This window comes from Chiloscyllium punctatum, unplaced genomic scaffold (genome assembly GCF_047496795.1).
Source record: "Chiloscyllium punctatum isolate Juve2018m unplaced genomic scaffold, sChiPun1.3 scaffold_786, whole genome shotgun sequence".
Taxonomy (NCBI): Eukaryota; Metazoa; Chordata; class Chondrichthyes; order Orectolobiformes; family Hemiscylliidae; genus Chiloscyllium; species Chiloscyllium punctatum.
In genome coordinates, this window is record NW_027310520.1 from 42,501 (window position 1) to 52,500 (window position 10,000).

The window sequence follows — 10,000 nt, forward strand, 5'->3', positions numbered from 1 at the left end:
GATTCGACCACGTGCCGAAAACTTTAGACTTCCGTGAGCTCTCCGGCTTGCACCGAGACCCGAAGTCGACGTGCGAAGCACCACGGGACCCCTTTCGCCTGCAGGTCCCGAGCCGCCTTTATTTGCTGTTACGAGCATCGTGTGCCCCATACCTGCGTGACGAGCACCGCAGGGCGGCAGAGCCATCGCACTTGGCCGGGTGGCAGAGGAGGACCAGACTATTCACAGATAGCGGCCCAACGACTCCCAGAGCCGGTCGTGCGGCGCGCGAGGTCTGCTCTCTTCACAAGAGGCTTTATTAGGGAGTGCTAAGGCAAGGTTCTGTGCCCTCCACCCTCATCGCAACACCCATGGGAGCCTCCGGTCGTCAATAGACCGCCGCACCGGCCTCTGACTGACTCTCAGAATGGACGGAAAGAGCCGGGTAAGCCTTTCAAAAGATTCGACCACGTGCCGAAAACTTTAGACTTCCGTGAGCTCTCCGGCTTGCACCGAGACCCGAAGTCGACGTGCTAAGCACCACGGGACCCCTTTCGCCTGCAGGTCCCGAGCCGCCTTTATTTGCTGTTACGAGCATCGTGTGCCCCATACCTGCGTGACGAGCACCGCAGGGCGGCAGAGCCATCGCACTTGGCCGGGTGGCAGAGGAGGACCAGACTATTCACAGATAGCGGCCCAACGACTCCCAGAGCCGGTCGTGCGGCGCGCGAGGTCTGCTGTCATCACAAGAGGCTTTAGGGAGTGCTCAGGCAAGGGTCAGCCCGCAGCCTTCCTGGCAACACCCAGGGGAACCAGGCCACTCGCGTCTCTCGCCTTCATTTTCGACACGAGCGCCTGCGGAGGGCCACCACCCCCTCCGATTGTCAAGAGACCTCCGCACCGGCCTCTGACTTACTCTCAGAATGGACGGAAAGAGCCGGGTAAGCCTTTGAAAAGATTCGACCACGTGCCGAAAACTTTAGACTTCCGTGAGCTCTCCGGCTTGCACCGAGACCCGAAGTCGACGTGCTTAGCACCACGGGACCCCTTTCGCCTGCAGGTCCCGAGCCGCCTTTTATTTTTGTTACGAGTATCGTGTTCCCCAAACCTGGGTGACGAGCACCGCAGGGCGGCAGAGCCATCGCGCTTGTCCGGGTGGCAGAGGAGGACCAGACTATTCACAAATAGCGGCCCAACGACTCCCAGAGCCGGTCGTGCGGCAGGCGAGGTCTGCTCTCATCACAAGAGGCTTTAGGGAGTGCTCAGGCAACGGTCAGCCCGCAGCCTTCTTGGCAACACCCAAGGGAACCAGGCCACTCGCGTCTCTCGCCTTCATTTTGGACACGAGCGCCTGTGGAGGGACGGCCGGAGTCAACGTGGGGTTTGCCCGCCCTCCAATAGTGTCAAAAGACCGCCGCACAAGTCTCTGACTGACTCTTAGAACAGACAGAAAGAGTTTGTCAAATCTGTCAAAAAATTGACAAAGTGTCAAAAATTCGACTTCCAAGAGCTCTCCGGCATGCACTCATACCTGTCATTAAAGTGCTATGCCCGTGGAACCGTTTTTCGGATGCCTTTCAGAACGGTCCCGCGCCGCCATTTTGTTCTAAAAATCGTGTTCCCATATATCTCCGGGTACCCCGCCAACCTCACTGCGGAAAAACTACAAGTGGCACTGAATGGGTCTGAATTCCAAATTTGACTGCATCGGTCTGGAACTCGGTCCGGTCAAAACCGTTTGGATTTTTCTCGGTCCGGACTTCCGCGACAGACAAAGTTAAAGTTTTCGGGCTGCAGGCACAAAACGACAGCTGGCCATTTGCCGGGCTCAATTCACCCAATTCCTCCGGCACTTCGGAGCACATGTTCGGTGTAAGTTTGCGAATCTTTCCCGATGCTGCAGCATTTTCCTCCGCTGACACTTAGAATATTTTTCACACTTTGCTGAAAATTTTTCTAAGTGTTTTTTTCCAAGTTTTCCTGGTTACTGATTTCTTCTTTTTAAACATTTTTCTAAGTTTTTCTGGTTACTGATTTCTTCTTTTTAAACATTTTTCGCAGTTTGTCTGGTTACTGATTTCTTCTTTTTAAACATTTTTCGCCGTTTTTCTGGTTACTGATTTCTTCTTTTTAAACATTTTTCGCCGTTTTTCTGGTTACTGATTTCTTCTTTTTAAACATTTTTCTAAGTTTTTCTGGTTACTCATTTCTTCTTTTTAAACATTTTTCTAAGTTTTTCTGGTTACTGATTTCTTCTTTTTAAACATTTTTCTAAGTTTTTCTGGTTACTCATTTCTTCTTTTTAAACATTTTTCTAAGTTTTTCTGGTTACTCACTTCTTCTTTTTAAACATTTTTCTAAGTTTTTCTGGTTACTGATTTCTTCTTTTTAAACATTTTTCGCCGTTTTTCTGGTTACTGATTTCTTCTTTTTAAACATTTTTCTAAGTTTTTCTGGTTACTCATTTCTTCTTTTTAAACATTTTTCGCCGTTTTTCTGGTTACTGATTTCTTCTTTTTAAACATTTTTCTAAGTTTTTCTGGTTACTGATTTCTTCTTTTTAAACATTTTTCTAAGTTTTCCTGGTTACTCATTTCTTCTTTTTAAACATTTTTCTAAGTTTTCCTGGTTACTCATTTCTTCTTTTTAAACATTTTTCTAAGTTTTCCTGGTTACTGATTTCTTCTTTTTAAACATTTTTCGCAGTTTTTCTGGTTACTGATTTCTTCTTTTTAAACATTTTTCTAAGTTTTTCTGGTTACTGATTTCTTCTTTTTAAACATTTTTCTAAGTTTTTCTGGTTACTCACTTCTTCTTTTTAAACATTTTTCTAAGTTTTTCTGGTTACTCACTTCTTCTTTTGAAACATTTTTCTAAGTTTTTCTGGTTACTGATTTCTTCTTTTTAAACATTTTTCTAAGTTTTTCTGGTTACTGATTTCTTCTTTTTAAACATTTTTCGCAGTTTGTCTGGTTACTGATTTCTTCTTTTTAAACATTTTTCGCCGTTTTTCTGGTTACTGATTTCTTCTTTTTAAACATTTTTCTAAGTTTTTCTGGTTACTCACTTCTTCTTTTTAAACATTTTTCTAAGTTTTTCTGGTTACTGATTTCTTCTTTTTAAACATTTTTCGCAGTTTTTCTGGTTACTGATTTCTTCTTTTTAAACATTTTTCTAAGTTTTCCTGGTTACTGATTTCTTCTTTTTAAACATTTTTCGCAGTTTTTCTGGTTACTGATTTCTTCTTTTTAAACATTTTTCTAAGTTTTTCTGGTTACTCACTTCTTCTTTTTAAACATTTTTCTAAGTTTTCCTGGTTACTGATTTCTTCTTTTTAAACATTTTTCGCAGTTTGTCTGGTTACTGATTTCTTCTTTTTAAACATTTTTCGCAGTTTTTCTGGTTACTGATTTCTTCTTTTTAAACATTTTTCTAAGTTTTTCTGGTTACTCACTTCTTCTTTTTAAACATTTTTCTAAGTTTTCCTGGTTACTGATTTCTTCTTTTTAAACATTTTTCGCAGTTTGTCTGGTTACTGATTTCTTCTTTTTAAACATTTTTCGCAGTTTTTCTGGTTACTGATTTCTTCTTTTTAAACATTTTTCTAAGTTTTTCTGGTTACTCACTTCTTCTTTTATAACATTTTTCTAAGTTTTCCTGGTTACTGATTTCTTCTTTTTAAACATTTTTCTAAGTTTTCCTGGTTACTGATTTCTTCTTTTTAAACATTTTTCTAAGTTTTCCTGGTTACTGATTTCTTCTTTTTAAACATTTTTCTAAGTTTTTCTGGTTACTCATTTCTTCTTTTTAAACATTTTTCGCAGTTTTTCTGGTTACTGATTTCTTCTTTTTAAACATTTTCCTAAGTTTTCCTGGTTACTGATTTCTTCTTTTTAAACATTTTTCTAAGTTTTCCTGGTTACTCATTTCTTCTTTTTGATCATTTTTCTAAGTTTTCCTGGTTACTGATTTCTTCGTTTTGAACATTTTTCTAAGTTTTCCTGGTTACTCACTTCTTCTTTTCAAACATTTTTCATCGTTTTTCTGTTTACTCATTTAGCACTTTCAGGCACTTTCCGATCATTTCCTCGTTCCCGATTTCACCCTTTAAAACGCTTTCGGGCATTTCCCTAAGTTTTGCGGTTCACTCGTTTGGGACTCACTGACACCTTCTCTAGCTTCCCTGCTCACTTTTTTCGTACTGTTGAGAAAATTCGAACCCTTTCCTTAACTATGCCGGTTACTGACTTCACCGCTTCAGACCCTTGTCCCCGTAATGAAAGATACCATTTCCCACCGTGGGAAATGCACGAAAATCGGACTGAACACGGGGGAGGCTCCCCCCTCGAAGGCGAGACCGTCGGCAGAACCGCCGGGTCAAACCCGGCTGAGCTACCCGGCTTACAAGTCTCAAAGTCGGTATGAGCAGTCACGTCCACCCCCATTCCCTTTTGGACCACTTCCCACGGTTCCAAATGCATGAAAATCGGCCTGTACACGGGGGAGGCACCCGCCTCGAAGACGAGACCGTCGGCAGAACCGCCGGGTCAAACCCGGCTGAGCTACCCGGCTCGGAAGCGCCAAAGTCGGGTTGAGCAGTCACATTCACTCCCATCCCCTTTTGGGCAACTTCCCACGGTTGGAAATGCATGGAAATCGGACTGAACACGGGGGAGGCTCCCCCCTCGAAGGCGAGACCGTCGGCAGAACCGCCGGATCAAACCCGGCTGAGCTACCCGGCTTACAAGTCTCAAAGTCGGTATGAGCAGACACGTCCACCCCCATTCCCTTTTGGACCACTTCCCACGGTTCGAAATGCATGAAAATCGGCCTGTATACGGGGGAGGCACCCGCCTCGAAGACGAGACCGTCGGCAGAACCGCCGGGTCAAACCCGGCTGAGCTACCCGGCTCGGAAGCGCCAAAGTCGGGTTGAGCAGTCACATTCACTCCCATCCCCTTTTGGGCAACTTCCCACGGTTGGAAATGCATGGAAATCGGACTGAACACGGGGGAGGCTCCCCCCTCGAAGGCGAGACCGTCGGCAGAACCGCCGGATCAAACCCGGCTGAGCTACCCGGCTTACAAGTCTCAAAGTCGGTATGAGCAGACACGTCCACCCCCATTCCCTTTTGGACCACTTCCCACGGTTCGAAATGCATGAAAATCGGCCTGTATACGGGGGAGGCACCCGCCTCGAAGACGAGACCGTCGGCAGAACCGCCGGGTCAAACCCGGCCGGGCTACCCGGGTTAGAAGCCCTAGAGTCGGGTTGAGCAGTCACAATCACTCCCATCCCCTTTTGAACCTGTTCCCACCGTTGGAAATGCACGAAAATCGGCCTGTACACGGGGGAGGCTCCCCCCTCGAAGGCGAGACCGTCGGCAGAACCGCCGGGTCAAACCCGGCTGAGCTACCCGGCTTACAAGTCTCGAAGTCGGGTTGAGCAGTCACATTCACTCCCATCGACTTTTGGGCAACTTCCCACCGTTGCAAATGCATGAAAATCGGCCTGTACACGGGGGAGGCACCCGCCTCGAAGTCGAGACCGTCGGCAGAACCGCCGGGTCCAACCCGGCTGAGCTACCCGGCTTACAAGTCTCAAAGCCGGGTTGGGCAGTCACGTTCACCCCCATTCCCTTTTGGATCACTTCCCACGGTTCGAAATGCACGAAAACCGGCCTGTACACGGGGGAGGGTCCGCCCTCGAAGGCGAGACCGTCGGCAGAACCGCCGGGTCAAACCTGGCTGAGCTACCCGGCTTACAAGTCTCAAAGTCGGGTTGAGCAGTCACGTTCACTCCCATCGACTTTTAGACCACTTCCCACGGTTCGAAATGCACGAAAATCGGCCTGTACACGGGGGAGGCACCCGCCTCGAAGACGAGACCGTCGGCAGAACCGCCGGGTCAAACCCGGCCGAGCTACCCGGCTTAAAAGTCTCAAAGTCGGTATGAGCAGTCACATTCACCCCCATTCCCTTTTGGACCACTTCCCACGGTTGGAAATGCATGAAAATCGGCCTGGACACGGGGGAGGCTCCCCCCTCGATGACGAGACCGTCGGCAGAACCGCCGGAACAAACCCGGCTGAGCTACCCGGCTTACAAGTCTCAAAGTCGGTATGAGCAGACACGTCCACCCCCATTCCCTTTTGGACCACTTCCCACCGTTGGAAATGCACGAAAATCGGCCTGTACACGGGGGAGGCACCGGCCTCGAAGACGAGACCGTCGGCAGAACCGCCGGGTCAAACCCGGCTGAGCTACCCGGCTTACAAGTCTCAAAGTCGGGTTGAGCAGTCACATTCACTCCCATCGACTTTTGGGCAACTTCCCACGGTTCGAAATGCACAAGATTCGGCCTGAACACGGGGGACGCTCCCCCCTCGAAGGCGAGACCGTCGGCAGACCCGCCGGGTCAAACCCGGCTGAGCTACCCGGCTCGGAAGCGCCAAAGTCGGTATGAGCAGTCACGTTCACTCCCATCCCCTTTTGGACCGCTTCCCACGGTACGAAATGCATGAAAATCGGCCTGTACACGGGGGAGGCACCCGCCTCGAAGACGAGACCGTCGGCAGAACCGCCGGGTCAAACCCGGCTGAGCTACCCGGCTTACAAGTCTCAAAGTCGGGTTGAGCAGTCACATTCACTCCCATCGACTTTTGGGCAACTTCCCACGGTTCGAAATGCACAAAATTCGGCCTGAACACGGGGGACGCTCCCCCCTCGAAGGCGAGACCGTCGGCAGAACCGCCGGGTCAAACCCGGCTGAGCTACCCGGCTTAAAAGTCTCAAAGTCGGTATGAGCAGTCACATTCACCCCCATTCCCTTTTGGACCACTTCCCACGGTTGGAAATGCATGAAAATCGGCCTGGACACGGGGGAGGCTCCCCCCTCGATGACGAGACCGTCGGCAGAACCGCCGGAACAAACCCGGCTGAGCTACCCGGCTTACAAGTCTCAAAGTCGGTATGAGCAGACACGTCCACCCCCATTCCCTTTTGGACCACTTCCCACCGTTGGAAATGCACGAAAATCGGCCTGTACACGGGGGAGGCACCGGCCTCGAAGACGAGACCGTCGGCAGAACCGCCGGATCAAACCCGGCCGAGCTACCCGGGTTAGAAGCCTCAGAGTCGGGTTGAGCAGTCACGTCCACCCCCATTCCCTTTTGGACCACTTCCCACGGTTCGAAATGCACGAAAATCGGCCTGTACACGGGGGAGGGAGCCGCCTCGAAGACGAGACCGTCGGCAGAACCGCCGGTTCAAACCCGGCTGAGCTACCAGGCTCGGAAGCGCCAAAGTCGGGTTGAGCAGTCACATTCACTCCCATCCCCTTTTGGGCAACTTCCCACCGTTGCAAATGCATGAAAATCGGCCTGTACACGGGGGAGGGAGCCGCCTCGAAGACGAGACCGTCGGCAGAACCGCCGGATCAAACCCGGCTGAGCTACCAGGCTCGGAAGCGCCAAAGTCGGTATGAGCAGTCACATTCACTCCCATCCCCTTTTGGGCCACTTCCCACGGTTCGAAATGCACGAAAATCGGACTGAACACGGGGGAGGCTCCCCCCTCCAAAACGAGACCATCGGCAGAATCGACGGGTCAAACCCGGCCGAGCTACCCGGGTTAGAAGCCTCAAAGTCGGGTTGAGCAGTCACGTCCACCCCCATCCCCTTTTGGACCACTTCCCACGGTTCGAAATGCACGAAAATCGGCCTGTACACGGGGGAGGCACCCGCCTCGAAGACGAGACCGTCGGCAGACCCGCCGGATCAAACCCGGCCGAGCTACACGGCTTACAAGTCTCAATGTCGGTATGAGCAGTCACGTCCACCCCTATTCCCTTTTGGACCACTTCCCACGGTACGAAATGCATGAAAATCGGCCTGTACACGGGGGAGGCACCCGCCTCGAAGACGAGACCGTCGGCAGAACCGCCGGGTCAAACCCGGCTGAGCTACCCGGCTCGGAAGCGCCAAAGTCGGGTTGAGCAGTCACATTCACTCCCATCGACTTTTGGGCAACTTCCCACGGTTCGAAATGCACAAAATTCGGCCTGAACACGGGGGACGCTCCCCCCTCGAAGGCGAGACCGTCGGCAGAACCGCCGGGTCAAACCCGGCTGAGCTACCCGGGTCGGAAGCGCCAAGGTCGGTATGAGCAGTCACATTCACTCCCATCCCCTTTTGGACCGCTTCCCACGGTTTGAAATGCACGAAAATCGGCCTGTACACGGGGGAGGCTCCGCCCTCGAAGGCGAGACCGACGGCAGAACCGCCGGGTCAAACCCGGCCGGGCTACCCGGGTTAGAAGCCTCAGAGTCGGGTTGAGCAGTCACATTCACCCCCATCCCCTTTTGAACCTCTTCCCACCGTTGGAAATGCACGAAAATCGGCCTGTACACGGGGGAGGCGCCCCTCTCGAAGGCGAGACCGACGGCAGAACCGCCGGGTCAAACCCGGCCGAGCTACCCGGGTTAGAAGCCTCAGAGTCGGGTTGAGCAGTCACATTCACCCCCATCCCCTTATGAACCTCTTCCCACCGTTGGAAATGCACGAAAATCGGCCTGTACACGGGGGAGGCCCCCCTCTCGAAGACGAGACCGTCGGCAGACCCGCCGGATCAAACCCGGCCGAGCTACACGGCTTACAAGTCTCGATGTCGGTATGAGCAGTCACGTCCACCCCCATTCCCTTTTGGACCACTTCCCACGGTACGAAATGCATGAAAATCGGCCTGTACACGGGGGAGGCACCCGCCTCGAAGACGAGACCGTCGGCAGAACCGCCGGGTCAAACCCGGCTGAGCTACCCGGCTCGGAAGCGCCAAAGTCGGGTTGAGCAGTCACATTCACTCCCATCCCCTTTTGGGCCACTTCCCACGGTTCGAAATGCATGAAAATCGGCCTGTACACGGGGGACGCTCCCCCCTCGAAGGCGAGGCCGTCGGCAGAACCGCCGGGTCAAACCCGGCTGAGCTACCCGGGTTAGATGCCTCAAAGTCGGGTTGAGCAGTCACATTCACCCCCATCCCCTTTCGGCCCCCTTCCCACGGTTGGAAATGCATGAAAATCGGCCTGTACACGGTGGGCGCTCCCCCCTCGAAGGTGAGACCTTCGGCAGAACCGCCGGGTCAAATCCTGCCGAGCTACCCGCGTTAGAGGTCTCAATGTCGGCTTCAGCAGTCACATTCAATCCCATTCCCGTTTGGACCTCTTCCCGCCGATGGAAATGCACAAAATTCGGCCTGAACACGCGGGACGCTCCCCCCTCGAAGGCGAGACCGTCGCCAGAACCGCCGGGTCAAATCCGGCCGAGCTACCCGCGTTAGAGGTCTCAATGTCGGCTTCAGCAGTCACATTCAATCCCATTCCCTTTTGGAACACTTCCCGCCGTTAACAATGCACGATATTCGGCCTGAACACGCGGGACGCTCCCCCCTCGAAGGTGAGACCTTCGGCAGAACCGCCGGGTCAAATCCTGCCGAGCTACCCGCGTTAGAGGTCTCAATGTCGGCTTCAGCAGTCACATTCAATCCCATTCCCGTTTGGACCTCTTCCCGCCGATGGAAATGCACAAAATTCGGCCTGAACACGCGGGGCGCTCCCCCCTCGAAGGCGAGACCGTCGCCAGAACCGCCGGGTCAAATCCGGCTGAGCTACCCGCGTTACAGGTCTCAAAGTCGGCTTCAGCAGTCACATTCAATCCCATTCCCTTTTGGAACACTTCCCGCCGTTAACAATGCACGATATTCGGACTGAACACGGGGGCCGGTCCGCCCTCGAAGTCAACACCGTCCGCAGAACCGCCGGGGCAAATCCGGCTGAGCTACCCCGCCCCCGAACACTCAAAGTCCCTCTGAAGCCTTGCATTCGCCTCCTTGGAAAATTGACGTCAAACATTACCAAAATCGGGGGCACGAGCACTAAAGCTAAGTCTCACCCTTTCCCTATCCCTAACCAGGAACCGAACGCCCACCCTCAGCCTCACACCAACGCCGGTGCCACTCCAGACAGA